The sequence below is a fragment of the Oncorhynchus mykiss genome, chromosome 13 (genome assembly GCF_057628025.1).
Source record: "Oncorhynchus mykiss isolate SJ-2025 chromosome 13, ASM5762802v1, whole genome shotgun sequence".
Classification (NCBI taxonomy): Eukaryota; Metazoa; Chordata; class Actinopteri; order Salmoniformes; family Salmonidae; genus Oncorhynchus; species Oncorhynchus mykiss.
Genome location: NC_143034.1, coordinates 74,130,536 through 74,150,605, shown reverse-complemented (window position 1 = coordinate 74,150,605; position 20,070 = coordinate 74,130,536).

Below are 20,070 nucleotides of genomic sequence, written 5' to 3'. Positions count from 1 at the left end.
ATAGTCCCCTTCATTAGAAAGGTAACATTCTACTATTTTATACTGTAGTACCTCCATGAACCCCCAGGGGGAGGGGGGTGAACCCCCGGGGGGGGGGGGGGGGGGGGGGGGGGCGTGAACCCCCAGGGGGAGGGGGGTGAACCCCCGGGGGGAGGGGGGTGGTGAACCCCCGGGTGAATACCTCTGCAGTGTTGTTTGGTATGCCTCAGTCCGTATGTGTTCTTGTCAATGAACTACGATGTTTATGTAGATCTTGGTGATGAAACACTGAGTCGTATTGATAGTGGTGGTGATTATACAGTATGACAAAGTGCCCTCACATGGGTTATTTATGTTTAGAATTTACAAGGTGATAATTGAATTGTGTTCTAAAGAGTTTACTGTCTGTGCCGGCTTCGTATATTTTCTGTGAGGATGTGGGGCAGCGGTGTCTTTCAAACTACTACATTACTGTGTTAACTACCAACCCCAAACCTCATGTCAGTTAACTACCAACCCCAAACCTCATGTCAGTTCATCCTGTCTGTGTTAACTACCAACCCCAAACCTCATGTCAGTTCATCCTGTCTGTGTTAACTACCAACCCCAAACCTCATGTCAGTTCATCCTGTCTGTTATCTACCAACCCCAAACCTCATGTCAGTTCATCCTGTCTGTTAACTACCAACCCCAAACCTCATGTCAGTTAACTACCAACCCCAAACCTCATGTCAGTTCATCCTGTCTGTGTTAACTACCAACCCCAAACCTCATGTCAGTTCATCCTGTCTGTTAACTACCAACCCCAAACCTCATGTCAGTTAACTACCAACCCCAAACCTCATGTCAGTTCATCCTGTCTGTGTTAACTACCAACCCCAAACCTCATGTCAGTTCATCCTGTCTGTTAACTACCAACCCCAAACCTCATGTCAGTTAACTACCAACCCCAAACCTCATGTCAGTTAACTACCAACCCCAAACCTCATGTCAGTTAACTACAAACCCCAAACCTCATGTCAGTTAACTACCAACCCCAAACCTCATGTCAGTTCATCCTGTCTGTGTTAACTACCAACCCCAAACCTCACGTCAGTTCATCCTGTCTGTTATCTACCAACCCCAAACCTCATGTCAGTTCATCCTGTCTGTTAACTACCAACCCCAAACCTCATGTCAGTTCATCCTGTCTGTGTTAACTACCAACCCCAAACCTCATGTCAGTTAACTACCAACCCCAAACCTCATGTCAGTTCATCCTGTCTGTGTTAACTACCAACCCCAAACCTCACGTCAGTTCATCCTGTCTGTTATCTACCAACCCCAAACCTCATGTCAGTTCATCCTGTCTGTTATCTACCAACCCCAAACCTCATGTCAGTTCATCCTGTCTGTTAACTACCAACCCCAAACCTCATGTCAGTTCATCCTGTCTGTGTTAACTACCAACCCCAAACCTCACGTCAGTTCATCCTGTCTGTTATCTACCAACCCCAAACCTCATGTCAGTTCATCCTGTCTGTTAACTACCAACCCCAAACCTCATGTCAGTTCATCCTGTCTGTGTTAACTACCAACCCCAAACCTCATGTCAGTTCATCCTGTCTGTGTTAACTACCACCAACCCCAAACCTCATGTCAGTTCATCCTGTCTGTTAACTACCAACCCCAAACCTCATGTCAGTTCATCCTGTCTGTTATCTACCAACCCCAAACCTCATGTCAGTTCATCCTGTCTGTTAACTACCAACCCCAAACCTCATGTTACAGATCAACTTGTTTACATGTCGTTTTTGAGGTTTATTCTGATTCATGGGAAAGATGTGAAAACGTGACGATGTCACGGATTTAGGTCGTCTTTTGATAATCCATGACGCGTCAATCACTGTCTTTTTATGGATTTAGTGATAATCAACTGTTTCAGGGGCACCGACAAAAATACAACGTCATATTATAGATGAAATGTGGAAATTGGTTGACGTGCTTTGATTGGTCAAGATGAGTTCATGACGACGAGGGCGTCACGGGTTGAAAGAGGAATGGCTGTTGCCCTGGAGTTGGAGGAGAGTGACGTTGGCATTAGACGCTGACCCTGGGTCAGTTTAACATTTCCCCAAACATATGGTTAATGCTAGGAATGGGGGAAGGGGAAGCTGATCCTACATCAGTATCCTGTACCTAGGGGAATCTTCACCTTCATGGGAGCTGTTGCCCATTGGATGTTCTGCCTCCTCCCTTCTTCTGCTTTTCATAACCAGTGTAGAAACAAACCTGCTGTCCCTCCCGCTCGGCAAGACCACCGCCTCACCCCGCCTCCACAACGCTAAGCCCCGCCTCCACAACGCTAAGCCCCGCCTACCCCTTCTCCTCTGCTTAGCATATAAAGTGGAACACAGTCAGTGTGTACTGTGAAGCCTACCGCAATCCTTATCAGAATGTCAAGAATAAATAAATATATATTAAACTCTACATTTTTAATAACCCCACCTGGTCCGTGTGGTTCTATGTGTGTGTGTGTGTGTGTGTGTGTGTGTGTGTGTGTGTGTGTGTGTGTGTGTTTGTGTGTGTGTGTGTGTGTGTGTGTGTGTGTGTGTGTGTGTGTGGACGTGTTTAGCTCTTCTTGTCTGGACCAGAAGTCACCACAAGAATTGTAAACAAACAACAATTTGACCAACTGAGGACATTCTTTTGGTCCCCACAAGGTCAGATGCTGTTTCGAGAGGGTTTAGGGTTCAGGTTAGAATTAGTGTTAGGGTTCAAATTAGGTTAAGGCTCAGGGTTATGAGCTAGCATTAGTTTTAACCTCAGCATTAGGTGCTAGGATTCGTTATAGGGTTAAGGTTAGGTTTTTGGCTTAAGGTTAGGGTTAAGGTTAGGGTAAGGTTAGGGTTAGGGTAAGAGTACAGGTTAGGGTTAGGGGTTAGGGAATATCAGATTCTGAATGGTACTGAACCCTGGATGGTGTTGTATGTTTATTCTCCAGTAGAGGACAGCCTTGCTTCAGATACCACTGAACATCCTACAACCTCCACTTCCTGTTAAACACGTGTCGTCTCTGAGCTTCCCAGTCATTCAGCTATTGGTCAGTATATCCCCTGTAGCTGTCTCTCAATCAGAGCCTCAGTCAGGTTCTGACATCATCAGCTTCAACCCAGAGCCATCTTCTTTTCTACCTGTCCATGTCAGAGAGAGAGAACAGGTATTTTCTACATATCAGAGAGAGAGAGATATAACAGGTATTTTCTACATGTCAGAGAGAGAGAGAACAGGTATTTTCTACATGTCAGAGAGAGAGAACAGGTATTTTCTACATGTCAGAGAGAGAACAGGTATTTTCTACATGTTAGAGAGAGAGAACATGTATTTTCTACATGTCAGAGAGAGAGAACAGGTATTTTCTACATGTCAGAGAGAGAGAACAGGTATTTTCTACATGTTAGAGAGAGAGAACAGGTATTTTCTACATGTCAGAGAGAGAGAACAGGTATTTTCTACATGTCAGAGAGAGAGAACAGGTATTTTCTACATGTTAGAGAGAGAGAACAGGTATTTTCTACATGTCAGAGAGAGAGAGAACAGGTATTTTCTACATGTCAGAGAGAGAGAGAACAGGTATTTTCTACATGTCAGAGAGAGAGAACAGGTATTTTCTACATGTCAGAGAGAGAGAACAGGTATTTTCTACATGTCAGAGAGAGAGAGAGAGAACAGGTATTTTCTACATGTCAGAGAGAGAGAACAGGTATTTTCTACATGTCAGAGAGAGAGAACAGGTATTTTCTACATGTCAGAGAGAGAGAACAGGTATTTTCTACATGTCAGAGAGAGAGAGAACAGGTATTTTCTACATGTCAGAGAGAGAGAACAGGTATTTTCTACATGTTAGAGAGAGAGAACAGGTATTTTCTACATGTCAGAGAGAGAGAGAGAGAACAGGTATTTTCTACATGTCAGAGAGAGAGAGAGAGAACAGGTATTTTCTACATGTCAGAGAGAGAGAACAGGTATTTTCTACATGTCAGAGAGAGAGAACAGGTATTTTCTACATGTCAGAGAGAGAGAACAGGTATTTTCTACATGTCAGAGAGAGAGAACAGGTATTTTCTACATGTCAGAGAGAGAGAGAACAGGTATTTTCTACATGTCAGAGAGAGAGAACAGGTATTTTCTACATGTTAGAGAGAGAGAACAGGTATTTTCTACATGTCAGAGAGAGAGAGAGAGAGAACAGGTATTTTCTACATGTCAGAGAGAGAGAACAGGTATTTTCTACATGTCAGAGAGAGAGAACAGGTATTTTCTACATGTTAGAGAGAGAGAACAGGTATTTTCTACATGTTAGAGAGAGAGAACAGGTATTTTCTACATGTCAGAGAGAGAGAGAACAGGTAGTCTGTCTAGCCTCCTCCCAGTCTATTGGGGGTCCTATGTCACAAGCTTAGGAGACATTAGTATCCGCGTTAGTCTCGTAGTCTAATGGGTGTCTGTCTGTAGTTGTTCTTAACCTTGGTGTTGACTGTCTGTATCCAGCCTCCATCCTTCATCCATTACTTTTCCTGAACACAAGTCATTAAAGTACTGAGGAGGCAGACGTAGTGGTGCTGCTCTAGTCATGGAAGGCAGTAGCTGTTCTTAACCTTGGTGTTGACTGTCTGTATCCAGCCTCCATCCTTCATCCATTACTTTTCCTGAACACAAGTCATTAAAGTACTGAGGAGGCAGACGTAGTGGTGCTGCCCTAGTCATGGAAGGCAGTAGCTGTTCTTAACCTTGGTGTTGACTGTCTGTATCCAGCCTCCATCCTTCATCCATTACTTTTCCTGAACACAAGTCATTAAAGTACTGAGGAGGCAGACGTAGTGGTGCTGCTCTAGTCATGGAAGGCAGTAGCTTTCCTTAACCTTGGTGTTGACTGTCTGTATCCAGCCCTCCTGCCTCCAGACAGGTCAACGTGTCCCCAGGTCCCAGGCCTCTACATTACCAGGTCCATTAAGACCTAATGGGCCAACAGGTGGTCTGGGGCAGAAGCAGGGCAGCACACCACTAGCTGATAGCCAGACCTGGGTTCAAATACTATTCTAAATCATTTGAAATACTTCCTCTGTGCCTGATGGAGCTAGCCTGTTGCAATGGACCCTATAGAAAAGTCCCAACTTCTGTAAATCCCTCCCTCCTGGCCCACCAGGCTGGCAAAGGTGAACGCAGCAAACATTCATGGTATATGAAATGTTTTGAATAGTATTTGAACCCAGGTTTGCTCCTAGTGGCTAGGTTAGCTGTCCTCAGGGTTCAGAGGCCTCTGTTGGTAAGTGATACTGAGAAATGGCTTTTCTCTGGGCCTGTATCACTGAGGATTCATCAATCTTACAACGGGTGGGGGGGTCAGTGTGTGTGTGTGTGTATGTGTGTGTGTGTAAGGTGGGGGATCCTTGAACCTTGATCTCAACCCCCCTGACCCTTGACCTCGTTCGCTCATTTGTTTTCGTTAGTCCCCCCCACTAGACAACCGGCCCCAGTGACCCCCCTAACACCCCTCGCCTCCTTACCCTTTTAGTGCGAGCATTTCTGAAAGTATCTCTGAAGGACCTGTTCCTAACTCAAATAATTTGAGGTATTTCTCAACTCTCTATGCCCCCCTCCCTTCCTCCTCCTCCTCCTCCTCTCTTCTCCCCCTCTTCTAGAACCTGCAGCAGCACTAAAGCAGTGAAGAGTCTCTGGACACTTCTAAATCAGCCTGGATGAATCCTCACATCCGCAGTCTTCCTTCTCTTAATCCCTCCACAGTGAAAGGTATGCCCTCTCACAGAGAAGCAGGAAGGCCACGTCAGTTCAAGTGTATCTAGCTGACTAGCACGTGAAACATGTACCAGGAGGATAGTGAATCAGACATATACCAGGAGGATAGTGAATCAGACATGTACCAGGAGGATAGTGAATCAGACATGTACCAGGAGGATAGTGACTCAGACATGTACCAGGAGGATAGTGAATCAGACATGTACCAAGAGGATAGTGAATCAGACATGTACCAGGAGGATAGTGACTCAGACATGTACCAAGAGGATAGTGAATCAGACATGTACCAGGAGGATAGTGACTCAGGCATATACCAGAGGATAGTGAATCAGACATGTACCAGGAGGATAGTGAATCAGACATGTACCAGGAGGATAGTGACTCAGACATGTACCAGGAGGATAGTGAATCAGACATGTACCAAGAGGATAGTGAAACAGACATGTACCAGGAGGATAGTGAATCAGACATGTACCAGGAGGATAGTGACTCAGACATGTACCAGGAGGATAGTGACTCAGACATGTACCAGGAGGATAGTGAATCAGACATGTACCAAGAGGATAGTGAATCAGACATGTACCAGGAGGACAGTGAATCAGACATGTACCAGGAGGATAGTGAATCAGACATGTACCAGGAGGATAGTGAATCAGACATGTACCAGGAGGATAGTGAATCAGACATGTACCAGGAGGATAGTGAATCAGACATGTACCAGGAGGATAGTGACTCAGACATGTACCAAGAGGATAGTGAATCAGACATGTACCAGGAGGATAGTGACTCAGACATATACCAGGAGGATAGTGAATCAGACATGTACCAGGATGATAGTGAATCAGACATGTACCAGGAGGATAGTGACTCAGACATGTGCCAGGAGGATAGTGAATCAGACATGTACCAAGAGGATAGTGAATCAGAAATGTACCAGGAGGATAGTGAATCAGACATGTACCAGGAGGATAGTGACTCAGACATGTACCAGGAGGATAGTGACTCAGACATGTACCAGGAGGATAGTGAATCAGACATGTACCAGGAGGATAGTGACTCAGACATGTACCAGGAGGATAGTGACTCAGACATGTACCAGGAGGATAGTGAATCAGACATGTACCAGGAGGATAGTGAATCAGACATGTACCAGGAGGATAGTGAATCAGACATGTACCAGGAGGATAGTGACTCAGACATGTACCAGGAGGATAGTGAATCAGACATGTACCAGGAGGATAGTGAATCAGACATGTACCAGGAGGATAGTGAATCAGACATGTACCAGGAGGATAGTGAATTAGACATGTACCAGGAGGATAGTGACTCAGACATGTACCAGGAGGATAGTGAATCAGACATGTACCAGGAGGATAGTGAATCAGACATGTACCAGGAGGATAGTGAATCAGACATGTACCAGGAGGATAGTGACTCAGACATGTACCAGGAGGATAGTGAATCAGACATGTACCAGGAGGATAGTGAATCAGACATGTACCAGGAGGATAGTGAATCAGACATGTACCAGGAGGATAGTGAATCAGACATGTACCAGGAGGATAGTGACTCAGACATGTACCAGGAGGATAGTGAATCAGACATGTACCAGGAGGATAGTGAATCAGACATGTACCAGGAGGATAGTGAATCAGACATGTACCAGGAGGATAGTGAATCAGACATGTACCAGGAGGATAGTGAATCAGACATGTACCAGGAGGATAGTGAATCAGACATGTACCAGGAGGATAGTGAATCAGACATGTACCAGGAGGATAGTGAATCAGACATGTACCAGGAGGATAGTGAATCAGACATGTACCAGGAGGATAGTGAATCAGACATGTACCAGGAGGATAGTGAATCAGACATGTACCAGGAGGATAGTGAATCAGACATGTACCAGGAGGATAGTGACTCAGACATGTACCAGGAAGATAGTGACTCAGACATGTACCAGGAGGATAGTGAATCAGACATGTACCAGGAGGGTAGTGAATCAGACATGTACCAGAAGGGTAGTGAATCAGACATGTACCAGGAGGATAGTGAATCAGACATGTACCAGGAGGATAGTGAATCAGACATGTACCAGGAGGACAGTGAATCAGACATGTACCAGGAGGATAGTGAATCAGACATGTACCAGGAGGATAGTGAATCAGACATGTACCAGGAGGATAGTGAATCAGACATGTACCAGGAGGATAGTGAATCAGACATGTACCAGGAGGATAGTGAATCAGACATGTACCAGGAGGATAGTGAATCAGACATGTACCAGGAGGATAGTGAATCAGACATGTACCAGGAGGATAGTGAATCAGACATGTACCAGGAGGATAGTGACTCAGACATCTACCAGGAGGATAGTGACTCAGACATGTACCAAGAGGATAGTGAATCAGACATGTACCAGGAGGATAGTGAATCAGACATGTACCAGGAGGATAGTGACTCAGACATGTACCAGGAGGATAGTGACTCAGACATGTACCAGGAGGATAGTGACTCAGACATGTACCAGGAGGTTAGTGAATCAGACATGTACCAGGAGGATAGTGAATCAGACATGTACCAGTAGGATAGTGAATCAGACATATACCAGGAGGATAGTGACTCAGACATGTACCAGGAGGATAGTGACTCAGACATGTACCAGGAGGATAGTGAATCAGACATGTACCAGGAGGATAGTGAATCAGACATGTACCAGGAGGATAGTGGATCAGACATGTACCAGGAGGATAGTGACTCAGACATGTACCAGGAGGATAGTGAATCAGACATGTACCAGGAGGATAGTGAATCAGACATGTACCAGGAGGATAGTGAATCAGACATGTACCAGGAGGATAGTGACTCAGACATGTACCAGGAGGATAGTGAATCAGACATGTACCAGGATGATAGTGAATCAGACATGTACCAGGAGGATAGTGAATCAGACATGTACCAGGAGGATAGTGAATCAGACATGTACCAGGAGGATAGTGAATCAGACATGTACCAGGAGGATAGTGACTCAGACATGTACCAGGAGGATAGTGAATCAGACATGTACCAGGAAGATAGTGAATCAGAGTTGAATACTTAACTTCTTCTTCGCTGAGTTGACTCAAATGACGTCTGTTTGTGCTGTGTGTGTTTTTATAATGAAGGTGACGTGTTGTTTCGTGTGGGTGTAACTGGTCTGCACCTAGCAACCCCACCATTTACATGTCACAGCAGCTGTTATGTTGTGGTGGGATCCTAGCAACCCCACCATTTACATGTCACAGCAGCTGTTATGTTGTGGTGGGATCCTAGCAACCCCACCATTTACATGTCACAGCAGCTGTTATGTTGTGGTGGGAGCCTAGCAATCCCACCATTTACATGTCACAGCAGCTGGTATGTTGTGGTGGGATCCTAGCAACCCCACCATTTACATGTCACAGCAGCTGTTATGTTGTGGTGGGATCCTAGCAACCCCACCATTTACATGTCACAGCAGCTGTTATGTTGTGGTGGGATCCTAGCAACCCCACCATTTACATGTCACAGCAGCTGTTATGTTGTGGTGGGATCCTAGCAACCCCACCATTTACATGTCACAGCAGCTGTTATGTTGTGGTGGCATCCTAGCAACCCTACCATTTACATGTCACAGCAGCTGGTATGTTGTGGTGGGAGCCTAGCAACCCTACCATTTACATGTCACAGCAGCTGGTATGTTGTGGTCTGCACCTAGCAACCCCACCATTTACATGTCACAGCAGCTGTTATGTTGTGGTGGCATCCTAGCAACCCTACCATTTACATGTCACAGCAGCTGTTATGTTGTGGTGGGAGCCTAGCAACCCTACCATTTACATGTCACAGCAGCTGTTATGTTGTGGTGGGAGCCTAGCAACCCCACCATTTACATGTCACAGCAGCTGGTATGTTGTGGTGGGATCCTAGCAACCATACCATTTACATGTCACAGCAGCTGTTATGTTGTGTTGGGAGCCTAGCAACCCCACCATTTACATGTCACAGCAGCTGTTATGTTGTGGTGGGAGCCTAGCAACCCTACCATTTACATGTCACAGCAGCTGGTATGTTGTGGTGGGAGCCTAGCAACCCCACCATTTACATGTCACAGCAGCTGTTATGTTGTGGTGGGATCCTAGCAACCCCACCATTTACATGTCACAGCAGCTGTTATGTTGTGTTGGGATCCTAGCAACCCCACCATTTACATGTCACAGCAGCTGTTATGTTGTGGTGGGATCCTAGCAACCCCACCATTTACATGTCACAGCAGCTGGTATGTTGTGGTGGGATCCTAGCAACCCCACCATTTACATGTCACAGCAGCTGTTATGTTGTGGTGGGATCCTAGCAACCCCACCATTTACATGTCACAGCAGCTGTTATGTTGTGGTGGGATCCTAGCAACCCCACCATTTACATGTCACAGCAGCTGTTATGTTGTGGTGGGATCCTAGCAACCCCACCATTTACATGTCACAGCAGCTGATATGTTGTGGTGGGAGCCTAGCAACCCCACCATTTACATGTCACAGCAGCTGTTATGTTGTGGTGGGAGCCTAGCAACCCTACCATTTACATGTCACAGCAGCTGTTATGTTGTGGTCTGCACCTAGCAACCCCACCATTTACATGTCACAGCAGCTGGTATGTTGTGGTGGGAGCCTAGCAACCCCACCATTTACATGTCACAGCAGCTGTTATGTTGTGGTGGGATCCTAGCAACCCCACCATTTACATGTCACAGCAGCTGTTATGTTGTGGTGGGATCCTAGCAACCCCACCATTTACATGTCACAGCAGCTGTTATGTTGTGGTGGGATCCTAGCAACCCCACCATTTACATGTCACAGCAGCTGGTATGTTGTGGTGGGATCCTAGCAACCCCACCATTTACATGTCACAGCAGCTGTTATGTTGTGGTGGGATCCTAGCAACCCCACCATGTACATGTCACAGCAGCTGTTATGTTGTGGTGGGATCCTAGCAACCCCACCATTTACATGTCACAGCAGCTGTTATGTTGTGGTGGGATCCTAGCAACCCCACCATTTACATGTCACAGCAGCTGTTATGTTGTGGTGGGATCCTAGCAACCCCACCATTTACATGTCACAGCAGCTGGTATGTTGTGGTGGGAGCCTAGCAACCCCACCATTTACATGTCACAGCAGCTGTTATGTTGTGGTGGGATCCTAGCAACCCCACCATTTACATGTCACAGCAGCTGTTATGTTGTGGTGGGATCCTAGCAACCCCACCATTTACATGTCACAGCAGCTGTTATGTTGTGGTGGGATCCTAGCAACCCCACCATTTACATGTCACAGCAGCTGGTTTGTTGTGGTGGGAGCCTAGCAACCCCACCATTTACATGTCACAGCAGCTGGTATGTTGTGGTGGGAGCCTAGCAACCCCACCATTTACATGTCACAGCAGCTGTTATGTTGTGGTGGGATCCTAGCAACCCCACCATTTACATGTCACAGCAGCTGTTATGTTGTGGTGGGATCCTAGCAACCCCACCATTTACATGTCACAGCAGCTGGTATGTTGTGGTCTGCACCTAGCAACCCCACCATTTACATGTCACAGCAGCTGTTATGTTGTGGTGGGATCCTAGTAACCCTACCATTTACATGTCACAGCAGCTGTTATGTTGTGTGCTTTATGAAAACAACAACAACAACATTATAGGATGACATTGTCCTGCATTCATCTGGTGTCAAGCTGTTTGATTTTCCAAAGTAGTGACAGTGGTGGTAACTCCTTCCTCTCTCTCCCTATTGGTCCTCCTACAGAGTTCTGACAGTGGTGGTAACTCCTTCCTCTCTCTCCCTATTGGTCCTCCTACAGAATAGTGACAGTGGTGTTTCCGCCAACCTCTCTCTGTGGAGCTGTGTAGTAATTGTGTAGTAATTGTCTCATTGCAGACCTGCAGGGAGGCTAACAAAGACATTTTACCCAAGGCTGTGACCTGTGAAGCCTAATGACCCTTAACGACCTAACGACCCTTAATAACGACCTCTAATGACACTGATATGAGGTGATCAACGGGTAATTTACCTACAGAGACTTTGGATGGTAGTTGTGGCTCTCAGACCACTATATACCTTTATCTGACCATGGTTAGACATAGACCACTATATACCTTTATCTGACCATGGTTAGACATAGACCACTATATAACTTTATCTGACCATGGTTAGACACTACCACTATATACCTTTATCTGACCATGGTTAGACATAGACCACTATATAACTTTATCTGACCATGGTTAGACATAGACCACTATATACCTTTATCTGACCATGGTTAGACAAAGACCACTATATACCTTTATCTGACCATGGTTAGACATAGACCACTATATAACTTTATCTGACCATGGTTAGACATAGACCACTATATAACTTTATCTGACCATGGTTAGACACTACCACTATATACCTTTATCTGACCATGGTTAGACATAGACCACTATATACCTTTATCTGACCATGGTTAGACATAGACCACTATATACCTTTATCTGACCATGGTTAGACATAGACCACTATATACCTTTATCTGACCATGGTTAGACATAGACCACTATATAACTTTATCTGACCATGGTTAGACACTACCACTATATACCTTTATCTGACCATGGTTAGACATAGACTGCTATATACCTTTATCTGACTTATCTGACCATGGTTAGACATAGACCACTATATACCTTTATCTGACCATGGTTAGACATAGACCACTATATACCTTTATCTGACCATGGTTAGACATAGACCACTATATCACTTTATCTGACCATGGTTAGACACTACCACTATATCACTTTATCTGACCATGGTTAGACATAGACCACTATATACCTTTATCTGACCATGGTTAGACATAGACCACTATATAACTTTATCTGACCATGGTTAGACATAGACCACTATATAACTTTATCTGACCATGGTTAGACACTACCACTATATACCTTTATCTGACCATGGTTAGACATAGACCACTATATAACTTTATCTGACCATGGTTAGACATAGACCACTATATAACTTTATCTGACCATGGTTAGACACTACCACTATATACCTTTATCTGACCATGGTTAGACACTACCACTATATAACTTTATCTGACCATGGTTAGACATAGACCACTATATAACTTTATCTGACCATGGTTAGACACTACCACTATATACCTTTATCTGACCATGGTTAGACATAGACCACTATATAACTTTATCTGACCATGGTTAGACATAGACCACTATATAACTTTATCTGACCATGGTTAGACATAGACCACTATATACCTTTATCTGACCATGGTTAGACATAGACCACTATATACCTTTATCTGACCATGGTTAGACATAGACCACTATATACCTTTATCTGACCATGGTTAGACATAGACCACTATATACCTTTATCTGACCATGGTTAGACATAGACCACTATATAACTTTATCTGACCATGGTTAGACACTACCACTATATTTGTTTTGTTTGTTAATTGGTTAATTTGACCTTTTACTAAACAGAGCCATGGTGTTGAGAGAATCAACCTTAGTACAGAACCAATCAGGACAGAGAATCAACCTTAGTACAGAACCAATCAGGACAGAGAATCAACCTTAGTACAGAACTAATCAGGACAGAGAATCAACCTTAGTACAGAACTAATCAGGACAGAGAATCAACCTTAGTACAGAACCAATCAGGACAGAGAATCAACCTTAGTACAGAACCAATCAGGACAGAGAATCAACCTTTGTACAGAACCAAGCAGGACAGAGAATCAACCTTGATACACAACCAATCAGGACAGAGAATCAACCTTAGAACAGAGCCAATCAGGACAGAGAATCAACCTTAGTACAGAACCAATCAGGACAGAGAATCATGGTCCTAGAGCAGGATGCAAGGCCAGGGGACAGGCCATGCCCCTGGTTTGTGTTAGAAATAATCATGGTAACAACAGTGGGTTAAGTTTAGGGGAAGGTCTGTCACTACAGAGTGAAGTTAGTATAGAGAATCATGGTAACAACAGAGGGTTAAGTTTAGGGGAAGGTCTGTCACTACAGAGTGAAGTTAGTATAGAGAATCATGGTAACAACAGAGCGTTAAGTTTAGGGGAAGGTCTGTCACTTCAGAGTGAAGTTTATAACCACACTCAAGGTACTAAACGATATCATAACCGCCATCGATAAAAGACAGTACTGTGCAGCCGTCTTCATCGACCTTGCCAAGGCTTTCGACTCTGTCAATCACCATATTCTTATCGGCAGACTCAGTAGCCTCGGTTTTTCGGATGACTGCCTTGCCTGGTTCACCAATTACTTTGCAGACAGAGTTCAGTGTGTCAAATCGGAGGGCATGCTGTCCGGTCCTCTGGCAGTCTCTATGGGGGTGCCACAGGGTTCAATTCTCGGGCCGACTCTTTTCTCTGTATACATCAATGATGTTGCTCTTGCTGCGGGCGATTCCCTGATCCACCTCTACGCAGACGACACCATTCTATATAATTTCGGCCCGTCATTGGACACTGTGCTATCTAACCTCCAAACAAGCTTCAATGCCATACAACACTCCTTCCGTGGCCTCCGACTGCTCTTAAACGCTAGTAAAACCAAATGCATGCTTTTCAACCGATCGCTGCCTGCACCCGCATGCCCGCCTAGCATCACCACCCTGGATGGTTCCGACCTAGAATATGTGGACATCTATAAGTACCTAGGTGTCTGGCTAGACTGCAAACTCTCCTTCCAGACTCATATCAAACATCTCCAATCGAAAATCAAATCAAGAGTCGGCTTTCTATTCCGCAACAAAGCCTCCTTCACTCACGCCGCCAAGCTTACCCTAGTAAAACTGACTATCCTACCGATCCTCGACTTCGGCGATGTCATCTACAAAATGGCTTCCAACACTCTACTCAGCAAACTGGATGCAGTCTATCACAGTGCCATCCGTTTTGTCACTAAAGCACCTTATACCACCCACCACTGCGACTTGTATGCTCTAGTCGGCTGGCCCTCGCTACATATTCGTCGCCAGACCCACTGGCTCCAGGTCATCTACAAGTCCATGCTAGGTAAAGCTCCGCCTTATCTCAGCTCACTGGTCACGATGGCAACACCCATCCGTAGCACGCGCTCCAGCAGGTGTATCTCACTGATCATCCCTAAAGCCAACACCTCATTTGGCCGCCTTTCGTTCCAGTACTCTGCTGCCTGTGACTGGAACGAATTGCAAAAATCGCTGAAGTTGGAGACTTTTATCTCCCTCACCAACTTCAAACATCAGCAATCTGAGCAGCTAACCGATCGCTGCAGCTGTACATAGTCTATTGGTATATAGCCCACCCATTTTCACCTACCTCATCCCCATACTGTTTTTATTTATTTACTTTTCTGCTCTTTTGCACACCAATATCTCTACCTGTACATGACCATCTGATCATTTATCACTCCAGTGTTAATCTGCAAAATTGTAATTATTCGCCTACCTCATGCCTTTTGCACACATTGTATATAGACTCCCCCTTTGTTTTCTACTGTGTTATTGACTTGTTAATTGTTTACTCCATGTGTAACTCTGTGTTGTCTGCTCATACTGCTATGCTTTATCTTGGCCAGGTCGCAGTTGCAAATGAGAACTTGTTCTCAACTAGCCTACCTGGTTAAATAAAGGTGAAATAAATAAAATAAAAAAAATAAATATAGAGAATCATGGTAACAACAGAGGGTTAAGGTTAATGTTTGGGGTAGGTTCAGTCCCTCCAGAGTGTTGAGACGGTTGGGACAAGCCGTTTGGCCTGTCATTAAGAAACATCCACATCTTCATTATGGTCCTGAGTGCAGGGCAGACGTCAGACAGCTAAGAGCTCTTTCTGTTTCAGCAGAAATACATTCTACAGGTTGATGTAACAATGTAACAATGTAACAAACTGTCGTAACCCATGGTAACTATACATAGCCTGTTGTCACAACCCATGGTGACTATACATAGCCTGCTGTCACAACCCATGGTGACTATACATAGCCTGTTGACACAACCCATGGTACCTATACATAGCCTGCTGTCACAACCCATGGTAACTAACTATACATAGCCTGCTGTCGTAACCCATGGTAACTATACTTAGCCTGTTGACACAACCCATGGTGACTATACATAGCCTGCTGTCGTAACACATGGTAACTATACTTAGCCTGCTGTCACAACCCATGGTAACTATACATAGCCTGCTGTCGTAACCCATGGTAACTATGCATAGCCTGCTGTCGTAACACATGGTAACTATACATAGCCTGCTGTCGTAACCCATGGTAACTATATATAGCCTGCTGTCGTAACCCATGGTAACTATACATAGCCTGTTGTCACAACCCATTGTAACTATACATAGCCTGCTGTCGTAACCCATGGTAACTATACATAGCCTTCTGTCACAACTCATGGTAACTATGTCAAGGGTTGATGGTAGACTGTGTACAGTGGTGTGGTCTGACTGGTGTGTTGGTCTAGGGTTGATGGTAGACTGTGTATAGTGGTGTGGTTTGGCTGGTGTGTTGGTTTAGGGTTGATGATAGACTGTGTATAGTGGTGTGGTTTGGCTGGTGTGTTGGTCTAGGGTTGATGGTAGACTGTGTATAGTGGTGTGGTCTGACTGGTGTGTTGGTCTAGAGTTGATGGTAGACTGTGTACAGTGGTGTGGTCTGACTGGTGTGTTGGTCTAGGGTTGATGGTAGACTGTACAGTGGTGTGGTCTGACTGGTGTGTTGGTCTAGGGTTGATGGTAGACTGTGTACAGTGGTGTGGTCTGACTGGTGTGTTGGTCTAGGGTTGATGGTAGACTGTGTACAGTGGTGTGGTCTGACTGGTGTGTTGGTCTAGGGTTGATGGTAGACTGTACAGTGGTGTGGTCTGACTGGTGTGTTGGTCTAGAGTTGATGGTAGACTGTGTACAGTGGTGTGGTCTGGCTGGTGTGTTGGTCTAGAGTTGATGGTAGACTGTACAGGGGTGTGGTCTGACTGGTGTGTTGGTCTAGAGTTGTTGGTAGACTGTGTACAGTGGTGTGGTCTGACTGGTGTGTTGGTCTAGAGTTGATGGTAGACTGTGTACAGTGGTGTGGTCTGACTGGTGTGTTGGTCTAGGGTTGATGGTAGACTGTGTACAGTGGTGTGGTCTGACTGGTGTGTTGGTCTAGGGTTGATGGTAGACTGTGTACAGTGGTGTGGTCTGACTGGTGTGTTGGTCTAGGGTTGATGGTAGACTGTGCTGGTTGTCTTCTCAAAGGCTTTGTCTGTATATGATAATCAACCTCTCTTCCTGTTGACATTGAGGGTGGAGAATGCAGGCCTCAGCTCTGACTGAATCTAGTGGGTGACCTAACCTTACTTCCTTCTCTGTGCCCTGGCTGGAACCCCATTAGGCTGTGTCTGCAGTCTGTCATTTCCACAGAGCCTCTCTCTCTCTCTTATTTTCCTCAGTCTGGCCTGCCTCCATTCATCCATCCATTCATCATCCATCCATCCATCCATCCATCCATCCCTCTCTCTCTCTCTCTCTCTCTCTCTCTCGCTGTCTCTCTCTCTCTCTCTCTGTCTCTCTCTCTCTAGATCTCTTTCTAGCTCTCTCTAGCTCTCTCTCTCTCTTTCCATTAAATTTCAATTTAAGGGGCTTTATTGGCATGGGAAACACATGTTTACATTGCCAAAGCAAGTGAAATAGATAATAAACAAATGTGAAATAAACAATAGACAACTGAACAGTAAACACTCCACTTACAAAAGCTCCAAAAGAATAAAGATGTTTCAAACGTCATATTATGTCTATATACGGTGTTGTAATAATGTGCAAATAGTTAGAGTTCAAAAAGGAAAATAAATCAACATAAATATGTGTTGTATTTACAATGGTGTTTGTTCTTCACTGGTTGCCCTTTTCTCCTGGCAACAGGTCACACATCTTGCTGCTGTGATGGCACACTGTGGTATTTCATCCTCTCTCTCTCTCTCTCTCTCTCTCTCTCTCTCTCTCTCTCTCTCTCTCTGTCTCTCTCTCTCTCTCTCTCTCGCTCTCTCTCTCTCTCTCTCTCTCTCTCTCTCTCTCTCTCTCTCTCTCAGACAGATGCCTCACCTCGTAATGACCAACATGTCCTCTCCTGTTGAAACCTGACACCAGGAGTCTGTTCAAGGGGTGCAACGTTACAGAACTATTCATATAGATCATCATCCTCCTCTGTCTGGTGCTCAGGGCCTCAACTTACCTCACCTAGTGACCAAGTGTAGCTCAGCTTAGTTCAGCAGACTGGGCCCCTCCCACCTCAACTATCCTCACCTAGTGACCAAGTGTAGCTCAGCTTAGTTCAGCAGACTGGGCCCCTCCCACCTCAACTATCCTCACCTAGTGACCAAGTGTAGCTCAGCTTAGTTCAGCAGACTGGGCCCCTCCCACCTCAACTATCCTCACCTAGTGACCAAGTGTAGCTCAGTTTAGTTTACCAGGCTGGGCCCTCCACCTCAACTATCCTCACCTAGTGACCAAGTGTAGCTCAGTTTAGTTTAGCAGGCTGGCCCCTCCCACTTGGCTGCAACCTGATACCTGGGGTCTGTTCAGACAGGGGGCCAGCGTTATGTTCCAGAACGTTCTGAAAGAACAGTATTGTGTAATGCATACATGATTGTCTGTCATGTGAAAACATCTCTTTGTTAGGCTTGCTTGTGTTCTATTAAACAGGTTTTTAACCAATCAGCATCCAGGATTAGACCCACCCATTGTGTAACAAACAGATTCAAGCAAACGTTCCAGTTTCATTAGTCTCATGTCTCATAGCAGTTGTTCTTGTGCCTTGAAAGTGACTTGGACAAGGTGATGTTATAACCACAGTATATAGTTGCTGGTCTGAGGCATGTCCTGCAGGTTGTCCCTTCCTGACTGAATGTTCCCAGAGCCCGAAGTGCAGTGGTGCTGGAGATGATATGTCCCTTCTACCTCCCTTCCCCAGGACATTACCTTGTCACGAGGGGACTGTTGTGGCTGAGGAGACTGGAGGGGCCTGGGGCAGCCAGGCAGACCACACAGCCTTGTCATCTCAGCCCAGATCAAAGCAGTGCAGCCCAGGCCTGTCAGGAGAGGAGCCTGGTGGAGGTAGAGGTGAGGTTGAAGGAAAGGAGAAGAGACAAGGAAAGGAGATGGGGAGAGAGAGCCATCCTAGACTATTGTAAAGGACGATCAGCATGAGACCTGGAGAGCATGTCAATATTATAAAGGGGCTTCCTCTCCTTGTCTCCTTTCCTTCATGTGTGCAGATCTGCATCCTGTGTAATCAGGTCATCGTGGATGAAGGAGAGCACAGTAGAAGAGATGTGACTTAAATAGATATACACAGAACATCAGTTTGATAATATAAAGTTTCGAATTCTTCAGATTTCTGCATCGCTAGTTGTTATCCTAGATCTGTCTAATGTAGACCGGCCAGCGAGACAAAAGAGGTATGAGAGGTAAAACATCTCAGGAATGTCTGAAATTAAAGCACAAAGGACCACAAAAAATGTTGACTGTATAATGTATCTTTGAGGACCTCCGCCCAGACTGAGACTTTGGCTATTTACTATGGACCAGGGTCCCTGTATAGGGCATTACTATGGACCAGGGTCCCTGTATAGGGCATTACTATGGACCAGGGTCCCTGTATAGGGCATTACTATGGACCAGGGTCCCTGTATAGGGCATCACTATGGACCAGGGTCCCTGTATAGGGCATTACTATGGACCAGGGTCCCTATATAGGGCATTACTATGGACCAGGGTCCCTGTATAGGGCATTACTATGGACCAGGGTCCCTATATAGGGCATTACTATGGACCAGGGTCCCTATATAGGGCATTACTATGGACCAGGGTCCCTGTATAGGGCATTACTATGGACCAGGGTCCCTGTACAGGGCATTACTATGGACCAGGGTCCCTGTATAGGGCATTACTATGGACCAGGGTCCCTGTATAGGGCATTACTATGGACCAGGGTCCCTGTATAGGGCATTACTATGGACCAGGGTCCCCTGTATAGGGCATTACTATGGACCAGGGTCCCTGTATAGGGCATTACTATGGACCAGGGTCCCTGTACAGGGCATCACTATGGACCAGGGTCCCTGTATAGGGCATTACTATGGACCAGGGTCCCTGTATAGGGCATTACTATGGACCAGGGTCCCTATATAGGGCATACTATGGACCAGGGTC